At 43.1% G+C, this 17,662-nt stretch overlaps 1 protein-coding gene across 1 annotated transcript in view; it reads right to left on the bottom strand.

The window, feature by feature from the left end:
* scrib (scribble planar cell polarity protein) overlaps nucleotides 1-17,662 on the bottom strand; it is a 97,850-nt gene that overhangs the window by 62,021 nt on the left and 18,167 nt on the right.

A 17,662-nucleotide genomic window follows, 5' to 3' on the forward strand; every position in this document is an offset into this window, starting at 1 on the left:
AAAATCTATCCATTAATTTAGATTGTGGCAAAATTGTAGCATATTATAACGAAAATTATAATGTTGCAGTATAATATTACAAAATAGGGGATAGCATTTAGCATCCCAATAAATCTGATGCGAATGAGACTAGCAATGCTTGAATCAACTTTCTGATCCCTGGCTTTTAAACTAACAGCACCATATTATTTCTGGGGGATTGAAAAGCAAGAGAGAGGAAAGACACAGACTCATTAAGCCCTGGGGCTGATCCAGAGCTTGTTAAAGCCAACATACAAGCAATTTCACATGGGGACAAAACAAGGCTACCGTGAGTTTCAAAGTGGAGGTCCTCATCAAGGTCATGGAAGGGGACAAAGACACACGTTAATTAAAAGCAGAGAATTCTGGTAATTGGACAAGGCGAATGAAACAGATGAGAAAGAGGTAGAGAAAGAAGAGGCTCGTGTAAAATATAAAAGACTTGAAGGAAGAGTGTTGGGGAGTGGCAGGCATGGGCAAAGCCAGGGGGAGAGACAGAGGACTCAGTGTTCCAGTCAAGTGACCTTGTTTATCTCAAAGCCACACTCCAAACAAGTCATTACCCAGCCAGCCCACATTACCGCTGCCTGCCTACTACTGATGTGACCCGCTCATCGAGAGCTATTTTGCAAAGTACGCAACCGTGCATGACTGCTATTCAGTTCAGCATCACATGATATCACTGATGCGTGCACGTGTGTGACGTTAGCCCTGACAAGCCTAGTTACAGCCATTTTGGAAAAACACAACTGGGTTTACAATGCAGTGGAGGACGCAATCTTATGTCTGCCGCTTTTTTTTTTCTTTTTTTGAGCTGTGGGAGAACTGAGGAGCACCCCACAGTTTAGTGGCCAGTCCACCCCCACTGCCTTGCCCCACCCCCAGTGTAGCACTCAACTTGCGTACCGATGCATTAGGTGCATTTTAGCCTAGAGTTTCCGCAGTTAACAAGTGCAATTGAGCTGCCTTGATGGGCCCTGCCTTGCTGCTTACTGCTGCACTGCCAGATCAATGAAAAAAAAAAAACATTTCTCACTGTTGGCCAATGAGATGAGGGGGGGCAGCTTTAATCCTCTCTCTCACACGCTCCCTCCATCCCTCTTCTCCCCTCGTGTGGGTGGAACCGCCATTGTCCTACCCCAGTCACCCATCTCCCTCGCAGGACTATAGCTCCCTGCAGCAGTCCGCTGCTCTGAGTCCCGCTCTTTTCCACTTCAAACGCTCTTCTGACCGTTTCACAATAAGGAGAGGAGGGGTCAAGGATGGGGGAGGGGGGAGGGGGGGGTCTTCTGTCTGCACGGGAACCCATGCTTTTGTGATTTCAGGGTCGCACAAAGATAGAAAAGCCCGCCAAATCTGGTTGTAAAAAAACAACAAAAAAAAACAAAAACCAAGGATGAAACGAGAATATGCAATCTGAATTTTGTTTAACCAATCAATGCAGGCCATACTCCTGATGGCTGTGGAGAACGACTGGATTGGAGCTCCTCCACAGAATCAGTGCAGAATGCACATGCTGGAACGTGTCAAAGGAGACGACTGCACAGAGAGGACAGGCTGAAGGGTAGGCATGAGGACTGAAGAGTGTGACACAGGGACTCAGGGGTACCAAGAACACCTGCAGCTTGCTGTGTGACCCTCCAGTGGACACTCATGTCTGGTCTCTATTCTGCACAGGAAGTAAAGGATTGTGCGTATTGATTGCTCAGTCTCACCAGCATAGCTGGATTTAGCAGTTTAATGGCAACCGAATGATTTGGACTGCAATACCCACACTGCTTTCCCCGTGGGATGTGGAACACAACACCCCACATCCCAGCGTACCTACCACAGTCCTGCACCCCCATCACCGCAGTGTAACCAAAGGCTGCAGCCCTGAATAGAACCCCCTGGAAAAGACCTGCCTCCTCTGCTGTTCTTTACCCCTTACTTTTCTTTGGCATATGAACAAAGCCTTTAAGCCCCCTGCCCCATACAGAACTGTCAGTCAAAAAGGGGACTGGGAGAGGGAGAGAGAGGGAGACAGAGAGCGAGAGAAGAATAGAAGAGGTGGAACAATAATGGGGGTGAAGGTCAGCGGAGATGACAGTGTGGAAAGTGTGGCAACCATGAAGGGAGAGGATGGGAGATACAAATAGGTAAGGAAAGGAGGATGTTGGAGGGAACGGGAAAACAGTCAAAAAACGAGGAAAGGAATGAAAGAAAATGTTTAAGTGACGGTATATGGAAGAATATACCAGAGGAGATAAGAGAAAGAGAAAGAGAAAGATGAGTCGGAGCCCAGGGGGATGGAGAGATTGATGCAGGGTGAGAGGGCGAGAGACTGAGAAACCAGGGAGGGACGGTTATTCATGCATCTGGGAAGCAAGACAAAGGTTACCAACGAGGGCCCGTTGTCCAGCCATTACGTCATGCTGCTGGCCTCTGCCCCCCGATTGTTCCGCTCTCTTAGCCAGCCGAGCTTCTCATTACCGTTTTATCAAGAGCTATTCAGCCAGAGTGAGGGATATGTACACAGGCTTTATGCTCTGGGCCCCAGTTCCGTCCACGGCAGGTTTTCTACTGCGCAGGGATCAGCACAGTGTCCGGATCAAACAACAGTGCCCATAGAAGAACATTTTATGTGCTAAAATGTAAAAACTATAAAACATTCAAAAACATTTCCGCTAGTCCCATACATTTGAGTCAGTCATAGAGAATGATGGTGTGGTGTCGACCCTCATCTCTGAGGGTTCCCCAACTAGCATAAGTTTACAGGTTATAATACCAAAAAGGATGTCCGAGATACCCTGTTGAAGTTAAAAGCCTTTATTCCATTCTGCTAAAAATTCTAAACACAACAAACATAAAAAAAAATAAAACCTGGAGTCAGGAAACTGGAGATAACAATGCAGGACTTCTGGTCCATCAGGATTAGAAACAATGCTTTAGATTGTTAGGTAAGATTTTATTTCTTAGAAATTTATCTGCAACAGAGTTGCCTGAGATGTGAGTATATACTAGTGGTGTTATAGTTGCTAAAACCTTTATTGCTTTTTATTGCTCTTTCTTGGTCAGTTTGTTATCCGATTAATATACAAGGGTTCAAGTTTATATCTATGTGGTCACTTTTAGCATTTAAAACTGTACTTCCTTCTAGAGTTTCAGCATACTTGTCCCTGGTTATGGTTTTGCACTTTATTGCACGTCGCACTGGATAAGAGCGTCTGCCAAATGCATGATGTAATGTAATGTTGTATGGAGTAAGTGGGTGTATATCACATGGAACATGGTGAATTTGAGGCTGTGTGGAAGGCAAAGAGAAAGGGGCTTTTGGGTGCATGTTAATTTGAGCAGATTGATTAAGACAGACAGGCAAAGCCCCGAAACCCCCCCCACCCCCACCCCAACTGCCCATCTGTCAGAAAGCGACTGAAGGAGGAGGAGACTGATTCTGCTGCCTACAAACCGAACAGTGTGCTTGTCTGCCCATCCTCAGTCATCATCCAAGGCTCCAACAGGGCATCACCATGGAGATACTCAGGGGATGAAAATATTTTAACACTGTATGTCTGCAACGGTTTCTAAATGCCAGACACTAGCTTAGGCTCATATGAGTGAAAGACTAGTTTCGGAAAAAACTTAATGGAAGGTTGTACATGATGAATCTACTGTGCAAACGCTAACAACTAAATGTACAGAGCAGATGAACAGGTGTTTATCTCGGCAGTGTAAGTTGCAAACACTGTATTTCATCCAGTTTTAAGGAAATGAAGGGCAAGGCAAATGGAAAGATAGAGAAGAGTCCAGGGATTTTAATAAATGACTAATAGCTTAAAATGAGCAGCTCATTTAATTTCTAATAATATTAACGTCTCTTACATCCCTTTTCAAAGTCTAACACTGGATGGCACAATTTAACTTGCATAGAAGCAAGATAGGAAACTTCCTTCATAACAACTTTCTGGAATGCTCAGATAAAACTACAATAAGAGGAAATGCTTTGTCGCAACCCAGTTTGTCTCAGGCCAGAAAACACACAGCTGCTCCAAACGCTGTCAGAAACATAGTGGATAAGCACTGCAACTGTCTCATTAGATTCAGCCATTTCAGCATTACACAAGTGCATTATACTCAATGCAGTAATCCCATATTTAGATCTACAAAGCATGTTGAAGTTTGGCTGTTGGACACATTAAAAAGGCTGTAAAACCCAGATCATCTCTGTGTCACCACCTATTGGCGTTGAAAAAAGGGGACCAACCAATGGATATAAAATGTACACACCACAAAAAGAGTACATAATGTAAAGGAATTTGGGATCTTTGCTCTATATCCATGGTTCTGCTTCTGAGATAAATACCTTCCTGTTGTTGTCGGTTGTCAGTCTGGTCAGCCTCTGAACTCAGTAATTAAAACGTCTGGCTGCCTGCTCTGGTCTACACACTCCCTCCACTCCTCTCCCTCCACTCCTCTCCCTCCACTCCTCTCCCTCCACTCCTCTCCCTCCCTCTTCCCCTCCCCCAATCCAGAGGGGTCTGTGTGGGCGTCTGTTTGCATGTGTGTCTGTGTGTGTGTGTGTCTGTGCGTGTGTGTGTGTGTGTGCGTGTGCGTGTGTGTGTGCGCGTGTGTGTGTGTGCGTGTGTGGACCCAGACATACCAAAGACGGCTACAGACAAATCGGCAACGGGTGCGTAAACGCCAAGGTGTATGTCACTACCAGTACGAGTACTCAGACAAACACACTTGCGCATGTACACAACTCTGCCAACAAAGATCTAATACAGGAAAAGCAGCAGTGCGCAGAAAGAATGCTATGCAGATTTACTGAAAGGAAGGTTACATTTTCAGGCAGCAGTTCTCAGTCAGTACATGTTAAAGGACATCTGACTATTTCCTAGGGACGCACATCCATTTCTGAGCTGGATGGCACAATTTGACTTGAGTGGTGGAAGCAACATATTAAACTTCCTCTATGACAACACTTTCTGGAATGCTCAGATGAAACTACAATAAGAGGAAATACTCATTCAATGTTGGTCTCGTTTGGTCATTTAAATTATGATTGAATGTACAGATGTGTACAAATGAGACCAATCTGGCCAATGTTCAACAGATGCAAAAACGGAGAGGCACCGCATACCCACGGTGAAATACAGTGGTAGGCCAGTGATGTTTTGGGGTCATTTTAATTCCAGAAATCCAAGGGTCCAATGGTATAGTGGATACCACCGAGTATCAGGCAATTTCAGCAGCAAATCTAGTTGCCACTATCACAAGGCTGAGACTTGGCTGTAGGTAGACTTTCCAGAAAGACAATGACCCAAAGCATACCTCATAATTCACAAAGAAATGGTTCCATGACAAAAAAAATCTATGTTCTGCAGTGATCATCTCAGGATACCGGACCTTAATCCAATCGAAACCCTGTGAGCTGAACTGAAGAGAACAGTTGATAAGCAGTTGATTTCATTGAAATATGAAGTACAATATTTTTCACACATTGGTAAGTATGGTCAGTAATGTCATTGTTTCATTTTTTATTTCTTTATTTTTTTTAATTAGTTTGCATTGCCAGTCAGGGGTGCCAATAATTCTGGAGCCTACTGTATTATTCACTTAATGTCACTGCTTCATGTTTTCACATTTTCTGGTAAAACAAGCAATTATGAGTCGTCACATCATACATGTACCATTGAGAGTCATTCTTTTTATGTGCGCCATCATGCAAGTGTTATGAGTGCATGGCCAAGGGACAGACTGAAAGGGAAAGAGAACACCACATTTGCATCATCATCTGATGATGCATGTTACCACCAGAGCATGGCCTCTAGAGGCCCAGCTAATTGCAATGCCAGCAGCACTGTAAACGGACTGTGTTGAACCTCAATGGAGGGCCAGACAGAAAAGCCAGGGGAGAAAGGAGCTCTCTTTGTGCATGTGTTGTGCACTGACTTCCACAGTATGCCGAACACAATGGGCCTCAGATTGCTGTAGCCGGACCATACAGGACAGGAATCTGCACTGTCATTCACTGTGTCGCAATGCTGAGTGGTTCTGCACTCTCTAACAATTACAGCGATCAAATCCAGGAACAGAATGACTCCTTAGATACTCTCTGAATGCTATACTATTCACACCTGATAATGACAAACAAAAAAACAACCCAAAACAAATGGCTTAGACTAAATTAACCAAGAAGTCATGACCTTGAGCAGACCTGAGTGACAGCACTCTCTTTACCCGTAACATCAAAAGTACTCTATGAGCATTATTGTTTTGGTTAACCATCTGTACAACTTCTCGTTTTGCAAACCATGTTGAATCTTTCAACAACTCTTTGTGTTATTCTGGCCATTGTTTATCGTTCCTCTTATACAAAACACCATGACTGGCTTCTCTCTATGCGGGTCATACTGACCATTGTGCACTTTATGTCCTGGGACAGGGCTTTCAGGCATCAACTCAGAACACGAGAGCGAAATCAAATCAGGAAACAAGATATTTTCAACCCCATTCTTGTTTTTAAAATAGTACAGCTGTTTCTATTTCCAATTTTGCTGACGCTTGTGGATGTATTGACGATGAAAACTGAGAATGCCTATATGCAGTCAGATCATGTTCTCTTGTCATGAACAGGACAAAGTGGTCATACTTTCGGGCCTGAAACTAAAGGAACCAACAAAAACAGTGCCCTTTGTTGGGCGCATAGTTCAACATGGTGAAATCAAAATGTATAAAAAAAATAAAAAAAAAATCTAATCTGAGAATGTGCACTGTAACCACATGTTAATTGTGTGATTCCAAATCTAAAATTGTGGCAAATCAAGACATAACGGTTCTTTGCTCTGAGCTCCATCCACAGACATAATGAAAGCTGCTTGAACTCATCTAGTTTTAGTGCCCTGTGTGTCTGTACTGGAATAGCTCAATTTTGCAGGACCTCTCTGAAAGTGTCCTTTCCATTGTCATTGCCACACTGAAACACTTCAACACTGCGGTTTCGCACAATAGACTGTGTAATCCGCTTACTGCCCTCTGCATTCGTCATAAACATCATTTTACCGTTTAGCTGGGTTTCAGAATTAGGAATGTAAATTGCCAGAGCTCAAGTCAAAATAGAGCTACAGTCCCTTACGCTTGCAGTGCAATGGCTGAATCCACTCAAGCCTCTCGGACTCGAGGCGGTCTGTGGGAGCGGATCAGAGAGCCTACAGCTGTCCAGAAGCCCAATCCAGCATGAAACCGCCTGCGGACCACCGCAGCGACTGGGGAGGGCTCAAAGTCACACCAAGGCCAGCAAACTGCCCGCAATGCTGATACTGCATTCGCTCTTCTTCCCTCCCCATCAATCCATCCCCACAGCTGCATGGGCATTCTGGACAAACTTGGCAAGGAGGCTGTGCTTCCTCCCACCACCAGTAAGCCACAAAGTCTCATCTCCTGTCTTGTCCCAAGAACGCCACCGGCAGCACTGCCTTTTAGTGGTATCACTGTCACCTTATTGAGTGGCGATTTGACCCAGCTATCTTTAAACCATTGCCACTTCCTTTAACAAATGTTTAGTGGACACTTCCTGGTTGAATGCATTAAACCATTTGCTGTATTGATTTTCCTTCATTATGGCTGTATACATTCGGGTGTACTGAATAAAAGCATCAGTCAATTCACAAAATTGATTTGTAATGGATATCCTATATCATGCAGGGCTCAGCACTCTGGAATTGATGACGACAAACAAATGTGGAAGTCAAGCTCAATGTTCATTTGCCCGTTTACTTTCAGTTGCCAACGGTTTTTCAGGGAAAAGGTAAATATACTGATTTCAGTCAGAAGATTACACACGAGGGGACTGAGTTGCTTGCAGCAAAATCAATGCAAGTACCATTTGTGAAGCACAAGCATGCAAAGATACAAGTGTGAAATATGGACTGGGCAATGTTATACCCACAGTCAACAATTGAGAAGTTGGCCTTCCTATGGCTGTTTTGTTTTAACATCAATATATTTTATACATTTTTAGGGGCTAGGGTAGGACAATATTTGAACTCAGTTCCAGCAAACTGGAATTGTGTTTGGAGGTCAGAAACAAAGCAAAATAACCTTGGCACTGCGGGATGGTGGAAAGAAGGATATTCAGAAAACCATTGAAAACCACTTTTCTACTGGGAAATGAAAATGTACTAGCTGCTGAAGCCAGTAAATACAAATACCTATACAACAGGCAAATTTCATTTAACTTTCTTTTCTTTGCATGTCTGATTAACATAAAATACCATGTCATGCTTTAACTACAATTCAAAACACCAGTTATGGTAATATTCATATTGGCTACATACTGAATAGAGAGATATAATAGCAAGTTTCTACAACTGTTCTTTGACAAGATTCCAAGCTGTTCATGTGAAACCTTTCAAAATGACAGGCCACATTTAAGATGGAACACTTTTTGCATAGATCATAAATACACATTGCCTGGAAGGAACTTAGTTGATATTTTACAAGCCGGGGTTTGAGTCGAGTTCCTGTACCTCAATAGCCATAAAGATACGGTAACATAGTTTAAAACGTTTACAGTGGGTGTAATTGAGTATTGATCTGAGATGATAAAATTAAGAGAAGACCACAATAGGCTGGCTGACAAGTATTTCACAACCAATCCACTCACAATGCAGTACACAACTGAGGTCTCTACTGGCACCACAAAATTAGACTGCAAGTGTGTTTTGCTCCTCAAACTCCTCTGCAGTTGCAGTTGTGACGTGCTGGGGCCATTACCGGACGGAGATCTCATTTAAAACAAAACGTGCAGGGATGTAAAAACACCCAATGCACTGCAAGTCACCAAAAAAAGGAGTATCCAATAGGTGCTCTACCACCAGGACAGATCGGTTGGATGAGACTCCTTACCTGGACAACTTCACCGGGACTAGCCCAAAATAAGAGACCTCGGATCACACTGGGCTCAGATAAATGCACAGGTGAATGTGATGTTTTGACGTCAAACCACGTCTTGCTCAAAAACGTTTTCAAAAAGAGTGCAGTCCTTTGTGAACCTTTGCTTATGGCTTGATGTTATACAATGAGCCATAAGTGAACCACAGCCACATATTTAACACACAGACATTTGTTGATAACTTTAATACTGCAGCATTCATAACCCAGGCTGTCTGGGAACATGTAGATCAGCGTCCGAGAGACGTCCGCTGCGCACCAGTGCTTGTTATTGCATTCTGGGGCTCAAGGAAGGGGCCTGAGGTTAATTCATGCGCTCAGTGGACTGTTGCAGCTCCCACTCTGGTTTCTTTGCTCTCCCATTTCCCCCTCTTTGCCCGTGACATCAAAAGAAATTAAAGCTTAATGGAGGCGGTCTGGGCGGAACAGCTCAGGCTCTTGCTGAATACGGGCCACAATGGGCACCCCTGTCCTGCCTGCCCCATGGCCCCAACACCCAAGAAAATGATCCAGGGCTTAGGCTTGCCATGAGAAAAGAAAACAGGTTGCGGAATGAAACAAAGGACTGCATGCAGGGACTGACATTGGTTTCCAGCTTGGCGACAACTGGTCTCCAGCTTGGAGTCTTTCCTCGAGGTCTGCACCCCTCAACTCCTTTTCTTATGTTGTCATAGTGCAATGATTATATCAGGACAGCGAACTACAGTATGCCAGCTGGCCATATACCTTCCCCCTCTCAGCAATGACCGTTCCTGCAGACTCAAGAGATCCAAACGCAACAAATCCTGAAAGAGGATTAGCAAACCTCAAGTAAATGTCGGTTTTTAGTCTACGCAAGATGCACACGTGCATGCACTGAACAACATTTTTTTAAATTGAGGTTTTACACCACAGCCATTATTGGATGAAACAGGGTAAGAAGCACAACAGGTCACAGAATTCCTGCAAGAAAGGAGTTGGCAAAAGCACAAGTGACCAGTCTGAGTCAGAGACGACCTACTGCTAAAACGATGCCTGACTCAATTCATCTTACGAAGACATGATAAAGGTTTCATTTAAACTTAAGCCTTTGAAGCAGTGACATTACCATTTACTTCTTTAATCTCAATGCTTCCCAAATACTAAAAAAAGCTAACAATCAAGGCAATTTACTTATGCAAAAGAGGTCAGCTTGCATAAAGCAGACAAAACATACAGTATCAATGTTTTCTTAATGTAGATCTGCATCACAAGATCATAACAGAGCAGGAGAGAGCTGTACACTGCTTGAATGTTGGAACTAGGCTTCCCAATACTCTCATCACATAATATTTAAGATGGAATCCAGAAGAGTGGAATGCAAGGACTGCACACCTAAGCTAGCAAATGGGAGCTGAACAACATGTTGTTTTGCTCATTTAAAAGGTTGACTGTAAATGCCACACCTTCATGTAACCAGAGCTACACTAAGAGCAGATGTCGCTGGTTAAAACCTACCTCATGACACAAGGAAGTGGAAGACCAACCCAGTCCCGCCCCCCAGGTCCGGATCTCAGGAAGGGTTTGAAAGGGGTCTCTCTAGACTCAGCATGGGCAGACAAAATGGAACCACATCACTGAGGATAAAAATTTGCCGACTAGCAGACACTCGCAGCCCGGGTTAGTCCCCGCACGCCTGAAATGTAAATATTTCAGGAGATTTTGGCTGCAGGAAATAGTTCTGTCTGTCCTTTCTCTTCTGCACGTTACTGAAGCAACTGGTGCTCGTGTGAGGCAGGAAGCTGCCTCCACAGGAAACACTGTTCCCTGCTGGCAAAATAATAAAGGAAAATGCATCGGAAGATATAAATGGTGTGTGCTCAACTGCTTTCCAAAGTGGGCTTAGAAATAGGGAGATAATCGAACAGGTGTTCCACTATCAGAAACTAAGCACTTGTTTGCCTGCTATAAACTGGTCCATATGTGAATACTGAGATGGTTACAAGATGGTACGGATAGAGTGGATGTATCGTTTGGATTCAGAGTCAAATTGCACTTATCGAATCTGGTTCGTATCGAATCCCAATCAGGAGGTTCTGCCAGTTGACTGAAACTATTTAAAGACTTTTTTAATGCTCAATGAATTTCACTCGTCTTGCGAACAATCTGGATTTTTAAAAATGAATTTCAGGTTCTTGGAAACATGGAGCTGGTTCCAATTCAGAAGCAGTTCTCAAGACCCAAACGAGACTGATGTCCAGATGACTCTGAGCAGGGCCCTTACTGTTGCCACAGAGGCATGACTCTTACAAGGCGTTCATCAGCGTTCATCCACTCAATCACTGTGCATAGGGCCTGACGGAATTTGCATTCTAAACTAATTTGAAATGAGGGCCAAGGTGGAGGTTATTGAAATGTACATTCCAAATTTCTTTCAATCCTATGACAAAAATGCACATGTTGACACTTAATTTCCAAGGAAACGTTGAAAGCACAGCTAATCTTGAAGAGTTAAGCATGGGTTTGCATGCATACAGTACAGCTCGAACCAGTGGTGGAAACCTCTACATATTTGATAGGCAGCCAATGTGCAAAACTACTGTAGAACAATGCACGCATTCCTATTTTCCCTTTAGTGTACAACCACCACTAGCTGAGCCACACTGAATATGTTCTGTCCATCAGTTCCACAGCAGAAGACAACATTCACAAGATCCCTTGCCATCCAAATCGAGCAATCGCAGGTCTCCACAGAAAAGTATAGTGACATCTCTGCCCCAATAAGATTATCTGTCATAATTTCTCAATGTGGAAGTAGGCTACATGCCTGCCAATTATGGTCAATACTGAGTCATCTTTGTCTACGCAGATGTGACACCAAGCAGGTTTCCGTATTGTTAAGGATCTCGGAGATGTTTGCATTTGTTTGGATGACTTTGATCCGGTTTGTGAGTCACTTCTAGACACTCGGGTACAGTCCTGTGGTGTCCGTGCATGTCGCTATGGCCATCCGGGCAAAGCAAAAGCACTATTACATCGAGAACATCCTGTCAGGACAACAAACTCAACATGTGCAATCACTAAAAGCTCTTTCATAAAATCTTAGAATTACATGAAGGCTGGTTTTCATAGTTGGGCCGATGATCAAAATAACAGTACAAAACAAAATGGACTCTCCTCAGCACATCTAAACAAAGAGCCCCAGACAGTAGAGGCATGGTATACAATTTAAGAGCACTGAAGACTGCCGAATGTATATAGCTCTGGCCAGTGACATGGAATTTCCATAGTTCCCCCAGCAATACATGCAGTATTCATGCTAGGCTCATTTTTAAATACACGACAGAGGTTGTGTCTAAACTGAAGGTTAACAGTTAAATTTCTACTTTCATTCCAAAGCTACAATGAGGATGGCCCACTTTGGACTAACACGCCTTCTGCACCAAAGTGAAAATCACATGCATTCTTTTAAAAATAACTTTAAAAAAAGAAAAGAAAAAGAGACAGAAAAAATCAATGCGGTATCTCCAGTTCCACCCAAATTTGGAATGTCTAATTTGCAAGCTATGCACAAGCATGCTCATATAGCCCCTGCTGCTAGCTCTGGAGACTGAAGACAACCCGACAAACCGATCACCTCCAAAACACAATTCTTTTAAACCACCTGTAGTTTTATCCTTCTCACAGAGCTGGTTGTGAGTCACAAACATGGCCCCTGTCCATAGCTTTAAATTTCAGTAGCTAGCGTGGCAAGTTCATTGGGGACACGCTGAAAACCCATTACCATGACGTAGGGACCCAGGTTGCAACTGGGAAGCTCTACACCCCCATCGCCACAGATCTAGAGACTGGTACACACTGCTGAAGACTCCAGCGCAGTATTCACAGTGCTGAAAGAGTCTGACTGTTCCATGGCGCACCGCACGTCCAGTCAGTGTCCGGGGCTGCCAATCGGGTCCCAGGGCAGCAGCATGCAGGTCCGTGAGGCTGCGACGCAGTGCGTGTCAGAGCTGGGAGTCACACAAAGCCCCGATTGTCCATCCTCGGGCCGCGGCCCCTCCTGGGGTCATGTGCCCGTGAGTCGGCAGCAGTCTCCGCATTCTCAGCCTCGATCCAAAATCCGGGGGCAGCCATGACTTCCACAAGCAGACGGCGCAGAGACTATGATCAGAGCCGCTGCTTGGAATGCGGTCTGATTTTACAGTCGGCGATTACTGCACTGCCATTGTGAAAGGTCCCCAATGTTAACTATGAAAAATGGGAAAGCCTGGCAGGAGAGCCCAAACTAGGTCAATCCACAAAAAAAAGTGGTAGTGGTAGAACTGATATTCAAGGATATTTAATCAAAGTCATGGTATAGGCTGCAGCAGGGTAACCCATATGCATCCATCAAGATAACCCCAAGAGTGAAGGCAAGTATGCCTGTAGGACTAGAGCAGGGTAACTATTGTCATGAGGAATTATGAGCTTTTGTGACAATATAACTAAATATATATTCTTCCAGGCCCTATTAAAAATATTTTTAAAAATTTAAATCAGACTTTCTGGTTTGAGGGCATAAAGTGTAACTGTGATGGTGCACCACACAGAGCAGCTACCTGGACCAATACGTGAGTCAATTATGATATAGAAGTCCAGAGAGAAGCACAAAACAATAATGGTCACTGTGCAACCAGACACAGGGCCTTTCCTGTAACAAAGCATTTTCCATATCATTGCAATGTTAAAATAACTTAGCGAGGCATCTCAAGACCTGAACTTTCTTTCCCCAGTGCAACAAAAATCCTGAAGCAACAAAAGTCCTGGTTGGTCAAACGTCTGTCAGTTTCACTTGTAAACTCGCCTGATGCCATCTCCTGGTTTTTTTACAGACTCCTCTAGTTACTGATTCACACTAAACAAACAGCCGTGGAAAGATACACCACCTGAGAGGGGGACCTCCCTGCTGGCCTTCAAACACCACAGTCATCAGATCCCACAGGGGAAAAAAACAGCTGCCTAAATACAACCTGGATTTTGCCAGCATAAAATACTACAAACAACTATTTATTTTGTCTGAAACTGGGATAAACATGCAACAGTTAACATTACTTTTGTCTCCCTGCTAAAACAAAAAATAAAACAGAAGAGCGTGTCAAAGTGAGGTTAAATGAATATGCCCTGCAGGTAAGGCCAGTAACAATCCTAGCAGAATTAGCACTTAAATAATTTATTCAGCAGCCACGGATGCACCTACATCCAAGCAGGGCGTTAGGGCTACAGCTGTTAGGGAAAGAAGGGCAGAAGGATAATGTTACAGTGCTCCTTTGTGATCATGGTGTGTCTGGATAGCACATACACAGGGACAGAGAGTGCGATTAAAAAAAGGAATGGATGGTGTGTGGGCCATCAAAAACAAACATGTTCTGTACAGAAAGCACAAAACTAAAGACAGCACACCGGGTCAGTAGGTACTGGCAGCAGAGGCCAGGCGGAGATCTGTCCAAAAAGGAAACTTTGTCCAATTACGTATCTGTGCTAGTACGGAATGTGGGAAACGTATCAAAAAGGTTAGGTATGACTTCATTACCTAAACCAGATGTTCACAGGGAAGCATGGGACAATGAATACGCCATATTGTTTAATATTGTTTATTTCATTGCGCACAGTCTCAACAAATTCAGTTTGGGTTGAAGCGGGGGTTATGGTGGGGGAATTTAGGAATGGCAAAATCACAGACAAGATCACTGTGGGTGAGACTACCTTTGTGCACAGACTCAATAGGCCAGAACATTTTTCCATCACAGCCCAGATTCCAGTGCATCAGCACAAAAGCCATGAGCTACAGGAAAAAAAACTCTGTGAATAATATTTTTGTTCATCTGTAAAGTCGTCACAATTTAGCTTGAGGCGGACAACACACAACATATCAGCAGTCTTAAAGTCAGTTACAAGTGCTTGACTACTCTAACCAGGCAACTCAGCAAAACCAGAGGAGTGAAGATGGATTCTGTTTTTCTGTTTTTAAATGAGACAACCTATGGCACTGAGGTCACACAGAGCAAACAATTTCCTCTTCACCCTGAGAATCTCAAATACTGAACATGTCAGAACCAGACTCTTTCTCACGCTGCTTGGCAACTGGCGATCTCCCTGGTGACCAAGATTTAATTCAGGTTGTTACCAAGACCAGCACATCAGCAACATACTGGAAAAGTGGACACAAACCAGGAATTCCAAGTGAACCTCTACCCAACTTGACCTCAGTTAGAGAGGTAGCGTTTGGTGCATGTTTGCGTTGAAGTTCTGTGTCATGCCAAGAGGCAAAGCATTCACAGGACTGCCTCTTATGTCAGTTCAGGCTGGCAGTTAGGGTCAAGTCAAAGTGTTTATTATTTGTAATTTAAGGGGATCTCAGAATCAAGGCTCTGCATGTTTGAGCATCATTAGTCAGAGTAAGTGATAATCACTGCTGACAAACACACTTGAAAACAGGAATCTACAGTACTTCTGTGGTGTTCCTAATTACATGACCGGCTGAACTGAACCAATGTCAAACTTAAATTGTTCTAACTTCATCTCACCTGCAGTGTCTGTTCTGAATGATTCAAATATATCATAGCAGTAGTTTATTGCACATAATAAGCAATAAACTAACACAAACAAATGTGTCATTGAATGACGCTCATCTGAACATCAGGAAATACGTTAGTTCTTTAACAAGCTTAAAAAGGAAAACACACATCCTCTTATCAAGCACACAGAAACCATACCGACTCAACATCCAAAATGGTTCAAAATAAATTAATGTTTGGTAAAAGAAAAAAAAAAGAAATCCTAAAAACATTTTTGATATCAATACAATACCAAGCTGCAATGAAATTCCCATTATTCAATGATTGATGGTATACTCCAAAGCAACACAAATACAAATAATATGTTTGCCTATACTTGGCCTTGTTCTTCTTCATCTTGTCATGTTTAGAGAGCATGACCTTAACGGTAGCCTAATTTATAGACGTTATACACCATTTATTTCAGCTGTCAAAAATCATTTTCACCTCATTAAGCACAAAGTGTATGTGCAATATATGAAAAGGGGAACAAGTGCATTTTCCACACCACTGATCTAATGTCTATTAGTGTCGTGAATAGTAAGGCTATTATGAATGAGGAATGTAATTTCAATTTCAGTGTTAACATTAATAAATGACAACGTTCAAAACTATAATAAAAACAGAACTCTCAATGTAGCCTGTTTTAAAACAGAAAAACAGATGCATGATTTAGTGGGATTTTGCTGTTGGAAAACAAATTTGGGAAAACACTAGATATTTCTAGTCTAAAGCCACCATTTCAAGACAAATAATGCTGTTTAAATACAAAACCCCTGTGATCACTTGTAGGTGTCATCTGAAATATACTGAAAAATATTTTATAATTACAATCCTAACACAGTTATCCATAAATATAGAAAGTTTGGTGTAGGCCAATTATTATCAGGCAAACCATCTATATGAGTAACAGTATTAAGTTAGCAAGTTAAAGGGGCTATCGTGGATCATCGTTTGGCATTCTGCGGTAAGGAACTGTTGTTTTACTCACATTTTATGATGCGTGCTGCTCTTCAGGATAATTGTTCCGCGTGTGTTAATTTTGGCAATTTTTTCCGCTGGTTGCCCAATCATGCAATCATACCGGTTGTTCTAGAATGATTATTGTTGCTCCTGAGGTATATTCTTAATGTGTTATGCCACATTAGCCATAAGAGGTGCTGGGATGTAAGATTCTACATCATATCCATCATGGGCCATATTTAAAGAAGAAAAAATATACTGTAAGAGTCTGTAAGCCACAGGACACATGACCACATACAAACACTGTGTGCAAATATGAATGAATTTAAGTTGGTAATGCTCTGTATATAGTGACCTTAATCTTTCCCACATGATTATAGTGGAGCAGAATGCCATCACCACGCGTAGACTTTACTAAGAAATCCTCAGAGGAATTGCAGATATACTGATTAGGAATATGATGTCAGAACAAACACTGTACGATTACAACCCTTTGAGGTGTGTTAGTCTTTACTGATGATAATCTCCTGTTTGACATGACATGTATGGATAGAAGCTTGCATCACTGCCCCGGACCAATACTGTGACCATATTTCAGTGGCTGTCATTTGGCTGCATTTACAGTACCACACAACACAACGCAAATACTGTGCGAGCGGGTTCTAACCGGTGGACAGGAAAAACAGACAAGGAAATCAGTTCACAGTACAAAGTTCACATTAAGGCTGCACAGGGTGAAGCCTAGTATAATAGAAGCATAGGCTGCAATACACAGTATGGACAAAAAAAAAAAACTGCACAGGAGAAACTAGTAGTCGGCTTATTAGAAGTGATCATGGACCTACATAACTTAGCTGGCCACTCACTGGACTGAGCAAAATGCCATGCCAGACCCGCCAGTCAGACCTTGGATAGTCCTCACTGCAGCTCAGAAGTACTGACTGATAGCCTCAAACAGAAAGGGGCTGTGATTTATTGCCTGATACGGGACATCTACGAGCTGATAACCTGGCCAGAGCCCCTCAGAAAAACTTTCTTACTGGTCTCGGAGCCGTTCTGTCACAGGGCTGTGATGACTCCAAGCACAGCTACCTCAGCACGTTCAGAGGTCCAATTCATGTCCACCTGTAACAGTGCTCCAATGCTGTGCTACTGCGAGCATTCTGAGAATACGGCATCCAGAGAAAAGCATA

Source organism: Conger conger, chromosome 4, assembly GCF_963514075.1.
Source record: "Conger conger chromosome 4, fConCon1.1, whole genome shotgun sequence".
Lineage (NCBI taxonomy): Eukaryota > Metazoa > Chordata > Actinopteri > Anguilliformes > Congridae > Conger > Conger conger.